This window comes from Mirounga leonina, unplaced genomic scaffold (assembly GCF_011800145.1).
Source record: "Mirounga leonina isolate KUSES-001 unplaced genomic scaffold, KU_Mleo_1.0 Mir_168, whole genome shotgun sequence".
Classification (NCBI taxonomy): Eukaryota; Metazoa; Chordata; class Mammalia; order Carnivora; family Phocidae; genus Mirounga; species Mirounga leonina.
Window position 1 is genome coordinate 58,209,170 of NW_023270426.1, and position 10,000 is coordinate 58,219,169.

Here is a 10,000-nt window from a genome sequence, read left to right on the forward strand (position 1 = left end):
AACAGTATGTGCAAAGACAAATAGGTAGAAAAGAACTGGGAGTTCACCAAGAGAGAACAGTATGTGCAAAGACAAATAGGTAGAAAAGAACTGTGTTGTATCTGAGGGACAGCTAATGATCCATTCAGACAACGCTGAGCACAGAAAACAGAAGTGGAAGTCATTAGAAAGGTAAATCGGAATCCTATTTAGAGGTACCTGGAATGCCAGCATTCATAGGGCAAACCATTCTCTGCCCCTGGATTCTGGTGACTTTCATGGCTCTTCTGACCAATTAGGTGGCTGTTTGAATAAGTCGAGCCATGTTAAACCATAAATCGTGACCCCTCCTCGCGTTCTCCATGTCTCTAGCTATAAGGTTTCTTGATCAACATTTTATGCTATAAATGTAGAGCATATATTTTCAAAAAGAAACAAGTAGAACTTTACTAAATCTACTTTTAAGAAGTATCTTAACTGAAGTCTAATTTGGTGTTTGGCCAGTTTAAACGAACAAAAAAAATGAATGAGAATTATAAAAAGTGAGCATATTTTTTATTTTCATTGCTTATGTGGCCACCTTCTCACTACATACATCAGTTAGCAAAGTCTGCTTTCAGCAGTGGAAACTTCATTATCACATCTAATTCTGGTATGGTAGCACATTAAACTTTCAAACAGTTAATGACTCTGGTTTTCTTTCTGTTCAGCTTCACCTTTCATAAAAGTACCGGCAAGAGGAAAGAAATGACAGTAAGACTGAATTATGAACTTTAAAAAGTTGAGAACAAGTACCTACTTGTACTGTGAAAGCTGCTGTCTCTGCTCTTGATGAACTGTCTGCAGTAGGTCAGTGGTGAGCACCGCGTGCCGTGGCGATGATTGTTGTAGCAGGCAGGCAGGTGGGGGACCCAAAGAGAGGAGTTTCTTTTAGTCCTCTCTTTAATACGGGGATTATCCAAACTCTGCTTTAATAAAATGGCTTATTTCCTAGACTTGCTTCCAATATCATCTGTAGATCATAATTAGCTTTGTGTGTGTGTTTGTGCTGGGGTGGGGGCTGTGAGAGGGAGAGGTATGTGTGTGTGTATGTGTGTGTGTAAATATATGTATATATTTCACTGTATATATGAGATTATCTATATGCACAGTTTCATCTATAATACACACACATAGATACACACACATACACAGTGATTTAGATATTGATCTCCTATTGAATTTTCTCCATAGAGGTAAGTACTAATATCCCTCTCTTAGATGAACTTGAGGTCAGAGCAGTTAACTAAATTATAAGTTAGGTAACTTGCCCAAAGTCAAAAAGCTGGAAAGTAGTGGAATTCCAACCCAGGCCTGACTGAACCCCATAGTCCAGAACACACACTTACTACTCTCTTTTTCTCTTCTCCCCTTGCTCCTTGCCTTCCTCTCATTCTTCCCTTTCTGGTCTTTTACTGAAGAATCAAATGATTCACAAAGGAAATATAATAAAATAATTAAAAATGACTTAAATCCATTAAAAAGATATCACATAGCCAAAGGGAAGACCGGGATAAGAATGAAAACACAGTGAGACTAGATGTGAATTTAATGACAATGATGACTGATTTCCTAGCAGCCACGCTGAAGAAAGTAACTAGAAGAGCCATTCATCTCACAAACCAGTTACTCAGAAGTGATGAAAACAATGTCACCATTTATACAGCTTGTTTTTTATGGTGGTCATTGGTTATGATATTTGGTACAAGCCTCGGATGATCTGGCTTAATTTCTTACTTTATCTGTATAATCTCATGTATAGGTTCATGCATGGTGCCCACACAGACATCTTGGCACAAAGAAACAAAATATTGAGGAATGGGTCCATACCTCAGACCTAGTGTTCGTCCTTCCTGGAGAGACAAGCAGTCACCTCTGAGAAATAACCGTCGAGTAAGGGGCCCAATCTAGGACACTGCTGAGAATCTTTATCGAATGTGTTCTCTTTATTTAATTGCCCCATCATAACCATGCCACAGGCATGTATGTTTGCGTGGGCCTCTGCCTGGGTGTGTCTCACAACACACTGTTCTTTGTCTTTTCTCCTTTTACCTGTCATTAACTGTTTATTATTATTCTCACTGTAGTGCATGAGAAAGCCTTTCTGCATACGTGCAGTTATTTCACACTTCTATACAGTTTTCATCTAGATCTTTCCACATTCTGGGAATGGAGTGTTTGCATCAGGAATGAACAAATCACAAATGAACGCCATTTTGTGTTTTGGTTACATGGGATGACTCATAGAGATGAGTGTTTTCAAGAAGAATTTGCAGACTAAAGATCTGCTATATGGAGTAGAAAACTAAGGTAAGACCTTCGGCCTAATCCTAGCTGCAAATGTTGTTAAGCTTGCTTTTAGTTTGTAAAGAAAAAAGTGGACTTTAGGCTAATTTTGTTTGATTATTTGCAATAGTTTTCCAAGGGACTATGATAAGATAATTTTCTCTCTTGTCTGCCTTCATATACCTACTCTATAGGGAATAATAATTATAGGAAAAATTGCTTTTCTTCTTTATTAAATCCAATTTAATAAAAACTTGCTGTCTAGAAAAAATTCTAAAAATGAGTTTTACTGGCCTGATTTGTTTTTACAGAAATAGTGTCAATCCAATAGAACTGAAAGAGAGATCAAAATATTCTTAACATCCATTCTGAATCCAACATTCTCCAATAAATCAGAGAATCAGGCTCCATAAAAACCACTAAGCAAACTAGGTCACAGATAACAAGGTAGCAATTAAAATGACTGTATCAATTATTTGGTTATATTATTTCCTAATATTTCACTCTGTAGGATATTTTATATAGGACCTCCTTTTAATACTCTGTTTTAAAGAGAAAACTATTTTTTAACATAAAAAAACTATTTATAGAATCATTTAAAATATGATGAATGGAAAAAGAGCATCATTAAGAAAGAGGTGGGGGAAATTACCAGCAAACTCTCGTTTAGAAATCTCTTCAACTAAATTATAGTTGATGTGGTAAATAACAAATTTAATATGTTGCCTTACGAATACCACTTGGAACATTCTAGTTTCCCTTATCTCTGTTCTAGGAAATACGCTTCCTCCAAGAGATGATTTCCTGCTGCATTTTGCATCTGTGCTTTTTCCATTGTATCTTCCTTTCTTAAGCCTAGATTGACCTATTAATTTAAAAGGCTGGATCTTTCCTAGTGTGCTCGGAAACCCAACCTGAGTAACCAGACACTTGCACAAGTGATTTTATCGAATGTGTTCTGTTTATTTGACTGTCCCTACTTGCTCCTTATAATTAAATTCTTATGCCCACCAAAGGACGACACCATGTGCTTTGTATTGTCCTACCGGACATCGAAATGGATTGTTTATAACGTTTCCACCATTACCAAACCTCTTTGTGACCTTTTGGAGCTGCTTGCCCTGAACTTACGGACATCTGTTTGGCTGTAGGATGGAAGTCAATAGGAGGGAGGGTTTCAAAACTTGAAAGAGCTGAGTAAGATTTCACTGACTTAGCATTTGTCCTCTTTGCACTATGGTTCACTGGCACAGTTTTTCTAAAAGGGAAGCATTAGGGAAAGTTTATTCTGTCAGATTCCATGCTGCATGCTGGAGCCTACAGATTTGGCCCTCGCTCTTGGGGAGTTCACGTTCTTTTGGGAAGGAAAAGACATACCCATATCACTAGGATCTGAGGTAAGTGAGGTGATGATAGTATGCACAGTGTGCAGCCAGCAAAGAGGAGAAGCTCCTCACCTGGCCAGGAGCTGAGTGTGTTGGGGGGTGGGGAAGTCAGGGACAGCTTTCTGGATAAGACCATGCCTGGGTCTTAAAGGCTGAGCTGCAGTCAGCCAGGTTAAAGGAAGGGATGAGTTATGTGCGGGAAGGAAGGGCATCTTCACTGGTGAGGGGAGGTCAAGATAGGAGGTAAAGAAGGAGAACTCTAAGCAAATAGAAGTACTTTCTTCTTCTACTACTTAATAAAGTTCTTTTATTTGATAAAGAATCCAATGAATAGTGAATAGTTTAGAAATAACACATTAGCTCCTCTTGCCTTTCTTTGTTTTCGTCTTTTCCACTGAAAAAGAAAAGACGGGATAGTATATCATCAAAATTTCTTCAGATTATATATATATACATATATACATGTATATATATATAATGGAATATTATTAAGTCATAAAAGAGGAAATCCTACCATTTGCAATCCATAACATGGATGGACCTTGAAGGCATTATGCTAAGTGAAATAAGTCAGACAGAGAAAAGACAAATACTGTATGATCTCACTTATATGTGGAATCTAAAAAACAAAAATAAAAAAACACCAGACTCCTAGAAAAAGAGATCAGATTTGTCATTCTTAGAGGCAGGTGGGAGGTGGGGGAAGGGGAAATTGAAAGAAGGTGGTCAAAAGGTACAAACTCCACTTATAAGACATAAATAAGTCCTGGCATGTAATGTACAACACGGTGACTGTAACTAACCCTGCTCTATGGTGCATAGCGATGTTGTTAAAGGAGTAAATCCTGAGTTCTCATCACAAGGAAAATTTTTCTTTCTTTTCTTTTTATTGTATCTATATGAGATGATGGATGTTAGCTGAACCTATTGTGGCAATCATTTCATGATACATGTAAATCAAACCTTAGACTTATACAGTGATAAAGATCAATTATTTCTCAATAAAACTGGAAAAAAGTTTGGACATATAAAAAAAATTTCAGGGCTCTGATACTATGTGATTTATATATTTAATTAAAATAAGGGAACAAACCCTTACAATGTTTGCTATTAAAAAACGGATATTATCTTTGGGAAAAGAATAAAACTGCGTTTCTTTTTAGACACAATTTATAAATCAGACTATTGGACTAGTACAGGTCTTTCCCTTCATGGAATCTGATTAAAATCAGCTTTACTGCACAGAGATTTGTTTTCACAGCAATTTCCCACGAAGGCGTTTTTCCACATATCAAGCAAATGTGGCCCTATCATATTCAGAATTTGAGATTCTTTTTAAAAATGAGAGAAGATTCAAACTATTGTCACTACCAACAAATGATAAATTCCTATTGAGAAAACTTCACACATTTGGGGTGCTGTTATTATGCTACTTTTAAGCTGTGGGAGAAATGGAAGGATTTTTACCATATATTTTTGTCTGAGGCGTAGAATTGTAATTTTTATACCATAGGTAGGAATGTGATTAAGAGTAACCGACTGAGAGGAACGCCCAAGGTTCCAGGGCTAGTGTGTTGTTAGTTCCCTATTGTCACCCATGCCTTAGGACACTTTCTGCTCCACTGTTGTGACAGAGGACGTTCTATACAAACATCACAATGTTAGGCCCGAAAGAATATGGAAAGGGAAAGGACAAACGTGTGTGTGCTAGCCCTATCAGCCCCACCCAGTAGCTTCTGCTTACATTTTATTAGTCATGGGGCCACCCACCTGTAACGGGGGCTGGTAAGTAGAGCTTTGAGGTGATCACCGTTGCCAAAACCAAAAACTAAATTGGTTTTGTCAGTAAGGAATAAAGAGTAAATGTATATTGGGGTGCCTGGGTGGCTCAGTTGGTTAAGCAACTGCCTTCGGCTCAGGTCATGGTCCCAGGGTCCTGGGATCAAGCCCCGCATTGGGCTCCCTGCTCCACGGGAAGCCTGCTTCTCCCTCTCCCACTCCCCCTGCTTGTGTTCCCTCTCTCGCTGTCTCTGTCAATTAAATAAATAAATAAATAAATAATCTTAAAAAAAAAAAGTAAATGTATATTGAGTAGGTAACTAGTCGTCTCAGCTACAAGTCTCAAAATAAATTAAAAAAAAAAACAAAAAACAAATCTGGCCCAGAGTTTCAAAATAAGACAATTAAAAGTCTAAGCCGACAAAAAGAATAGAATATCTAAGAGGAAAGTTAGGCTTATTGCCTAACTATACTATGTTGTGATGATCTCTTCATATTCATTGGCTGAGTTCGTTTGAGTACCATGAAGTAGAGAAAAAACCTGGAGGAGCAGTTAGGAGAAAAGGATTCTACTCTTAAATCTGCTACTCTATTACTTGCAGTAAATTTATCTTTCAGAATTCCAGACTAGATTAGTAATTACAGACTTTTTCTTACAACACCCTGAAACACTTTGTTCAAATGATGGCACTTGGGAAGAGTTAAGAGCAGCACCACTTGGAATGAAGAATATATGGTGGTGGTAGATCAGAAATCCCACTTGGTTCTCCTCCCAAAGCCTCTCTGGGAAGAGACAGTTTCTGAGCCTCTTCCTGGCTTTATGATTCCATGTCATTTGTAAGCAGGGACCAAACCTTAGTTGCCCTAAGAAGCCATGTAGCACCACTCGGAATACATCATACATCTAGGCTCTGTTGTAACTATACCTAAAACGTACTTTTGCGGCACCTGGGTGGCTCAGTCGGTTAAGCGTCTGCCTTCGGCTCAGGTCATGATCCCAGAGTCCTGGGATCGAGCCCGGCATTGGGCTTCCTGCTCAGCGGGGGTCTACTTCTCCCTCTGCCCCTCACCCAACTCATGTTCTCTCTCTCTCATTCTCTCAGTCTCTCTCTCAAATAAATAAATAAATAAATAAATTTTTAAAAAGTACTTTTAGAAACATTGTCTTTTTGTGTTTTCAACAGATGAATTGAATTTCCCTTTTTCATCTGTTTATTTCTATCAGTCTCTGTTTTGTAAAACTTCCTACTACATTCTTTTCAAAATGTGGAAATGGTATGAAGCTCCTGGGAAATTCTCAGAAGTTTGCAATTTGGATTTTTGCATTTTCCCTCAATTTGTTTGGCCTCCTACATGGATTTTTAGCCTCCCCCCCCCATCTGCCCAATACTTAATTCACATTTACAACATCACACATAGCCCATGGGGGGAGTAGTAATGTTTTTGCTTTAAAGGTCACCATAACAGGAGGTCAGTGAAAAACCAAACATGGCTTTAAAAACATGAGAACAGAAAGACACCCACAAGACTGGGCATGTGGATTGAGTGCTAGATGGGTGGTCAACCCAACTCAGACAAGCCAGCAATAGTCCAACCACATAACAGACCAGGAAACTCCAAAGTTGCTAACTAAGAAGGTGGTTTTATGTTATTTAATTTTTTTCCCAAGAATTCTATTTCCAGTCACTACTATCAAGGGGTAGAAAATGTGCTGATTTCTTGTGTTAATTCATATTGACTTTTTATGTAAGGTGATTTTATGAAGATACAAAATGCATTTACATTTTAGAGTTTTATGAACAGAAAGCAATACTTAATATTTTCCTAGTATACCATTTGAAGTAATTATAAATATTCCTTAATTTTTGCATAATATATGTTTAGAAATTCAAAGTAAACTTTTAATGAACTAGTGGTTAGTATAGTTTGATTAGTTTAATCTTTAATATTCTGAGTAGAATCTTAGACTTATAAAATCTTATCATTTTAAATTTGTCTGTTAAATCACGGGTTAATGGAGTATTTCCTTTTGGGGAGGGAATCACAAGTTTAGAGTTTTCAAAATTAATTTGGAAATTGGAATTTATAAAGTGTCTGAATTGCTAAAATTTTTGCATCCATTCACATAAGAAAATGTTGTGACAGTTTGGCATTTAATCATTAAATAAAGACCCAACATGCTTGTTCAGTTATCAGAACCCATTATTTGGACTCTTTGGCATTCACATCAAATTGATTTATTTTGGTCATTCACCCTTAAGATGGAGTTAGAGACAATACTTTTTCACATGCAGAAAGTTAGAATATGGGATAAAAAGAATGTCCATTACTTTTTCTTTTTAAATTATAATAGAATATCTCTGGCTTAGATCTTTTTTCCTCATTTCTAGACACATATATAGTAACTCCTTGACATATGTGATGGAATTATTATTGGAGAAACATGAGCAATCCAAAAGTGTGTTTATCAAAAATAATTTTCCCATAAGAAATCACGGCAAAGAACTTTATAATTTTCAAAGCTGTGTAGCTGCCTGTTAATTTTCTATATGTGGGCAGACTGACCCAAAACACCAAGGACTGCATTCCTTCACATCTGGGTATGCCCAGAAGAGAAGATTCGTTTCCACCCCTCCTGCCCTTACCTTTTTGTGCCCTGCGGAGCACTGGCCAATAAACATAGCCCCAGGGAAAGATTTCCATGACGCGGTGTTTTGTTGTTTTTTTTTTGTCTCCTACCAAACTTCCCAGGAAGCAAGACAACTAGGACATAGTTTTTTTCTGCTGTGATTCAAGGCTAAATCAAAAGTGATTGAAATTCCAAAAGCAGATTTTGCAGTGTGGATATTTCAAGCACAGTGCAAATTCCATCAGCCAGGTATATTACTACAAAACTACAAAATGGGAAGTCTCGAGTTAGCAGCAGGCTTACAGTGCACTGGCTGGTTTACTACTTGCAGTGGGGGCATGTGACTGAAATTAGGGCTGGGTAGCAGGGTAAATCATATAACTAAAGAAACCAAGAAGTACGGTCTACTGGATTTTCTAGTGGCCTTCTCAGCTTGCCCCAAACTGGTCCCAGTGTCTTCCCTCCCAAACAGGCTTATCTCTCAGGATTGCTTATCTCACCTGAACTTCTATGATAACCCCTCAACTGCTTCTCCTGTGTCCTTTACACTTGGGCCAGAATGATTTTTAAAAAAACCTAATCTGAGCCAGCCACTCATCTGGTAAAATTTCTGAATTCACCTCTCATCATCTTCAGGGTAAAATCTAAACATGTCATAAAAGGCTGTTGACTATCAGGGTCTGCCTGCTAGTCCAACTTCATCTCTCTCTAGACCTTCATGCACACCTCAGGCTCCAGCTACATCAAAAGCCTGAAGTTTTCTAAAAGCATAACTAGGCTCATGTTTTCAGGCTCTAGCATCTGTGGTGCTTGGAATTCCCTTCCCCATTATGGGGACTTGGCCTAACTCTTACTCATCCTTCAAATCTTACTTAAGTTTGACCTCTTCTGGGATGCCTCCTGGGAGTCATCTGTGGAGCACCCTCTCATTTCTCTAGCATCTTCCAACATAGCACCTACCTCAGGTATTTATCATTGTCTGTGAATTCACTGGAGCTCCCTGAAGGTAATATGAGTTCTTTGTATATTAATATTTACAATGTGTATCTTAGTGCTTACTCTCGGTAGAAGCTCACTAAGATTTTGTTGAATGAGTGAATGGTCAGAAACTATACAGTTAGGCTTAAGTCTCTCAGTTAGTTTGGAATGGGTTGTTCAGTAGTTTGTTTCTTGGGAGATGTTAAGCCAAGATCACAATCTATATCCAGATGGACTACATTTCTTGTGGTGTATGTGAACTGTAAAGACTAAGGATCACATATATAAGGCAACTTAAATTGATTTCTGGATTGAGCAGACCCTAAGAAGATTCAATTTAATGACAGTGGTAGTGGTGGAGATGGGGAACCATTACTAGTAATGATAGATGTTAAAAATGAAGATGTAATTGTGGTGCTATGGAAAAATTAATTTAAATATTTCCTAGTCAGTTATATTCAGGAATAATAAAAATTGTGGAGAAAGTGCCAAGTCTTTAGTCTTTGTTCTTTTAAAAAAAATAATCAAGTGAGAAAAAAAAGATACCAAGTACCTGGGTGGAGTGGTGTTTGGTTAATAATTCTTCCTGACATTTATACATTTGTATAAATTGTGTGAATTTCCAATAAGTAGAAAGCAGTCATTATTATTTTTTTCTAATCTTTTTATTACAGGTTCTCTAAACATGAGTATGCCTTTAGGGAAAGATAGAGGAGCATGGAAGCCACATGAAAAAACAAATGGAATGTAAAGTATGAACAAAGTTCAAATGAACATCATGCCAGGCTGCAGGGCTTTCTTGTCTGATTTCTCGGTTAGCTAATTGTTTCTTCCAATACCCAAGTCCCTGTAGGACTTGAACCCTCTGAACCTCTTAGGACTCCTCGGTTTCTACCTCATAAATTCTGGGCCTGATTCGCAGAGG

At 37.7% G+C, this 10,000-nt stretch overlaps 1 long non-coding RNA gene across 3 annotated transcripts in view; it reads left to right on the forward strand.

Moving 5' to 3' along the window:
* The window catches only part of LOC118016982, a 139,797-nt gene that overhangs the window by 60,001 nt on the left and 69,796 nt on the right, over nt 1-10,000 (forward strand). Inside the window, exons 3-5 of one of the 3 annotated variants that reach the window (XR_004680998.1) lie at nt 690-1,911; nt 2,158-2,328; nt 3,080-3,701. This is a non-coding gene — a long non-coding RNA (uncharacterized LOC118016982). The remainder of the gene's footprint in view (nt 1-689; nt 1,912-2,157; nt 2,329-3,079; nt 3,702-10,000) is intronic. The other 2 variants (XR_004680999.1, XR_004681000.1) reach the window with 2 other exon arrangements.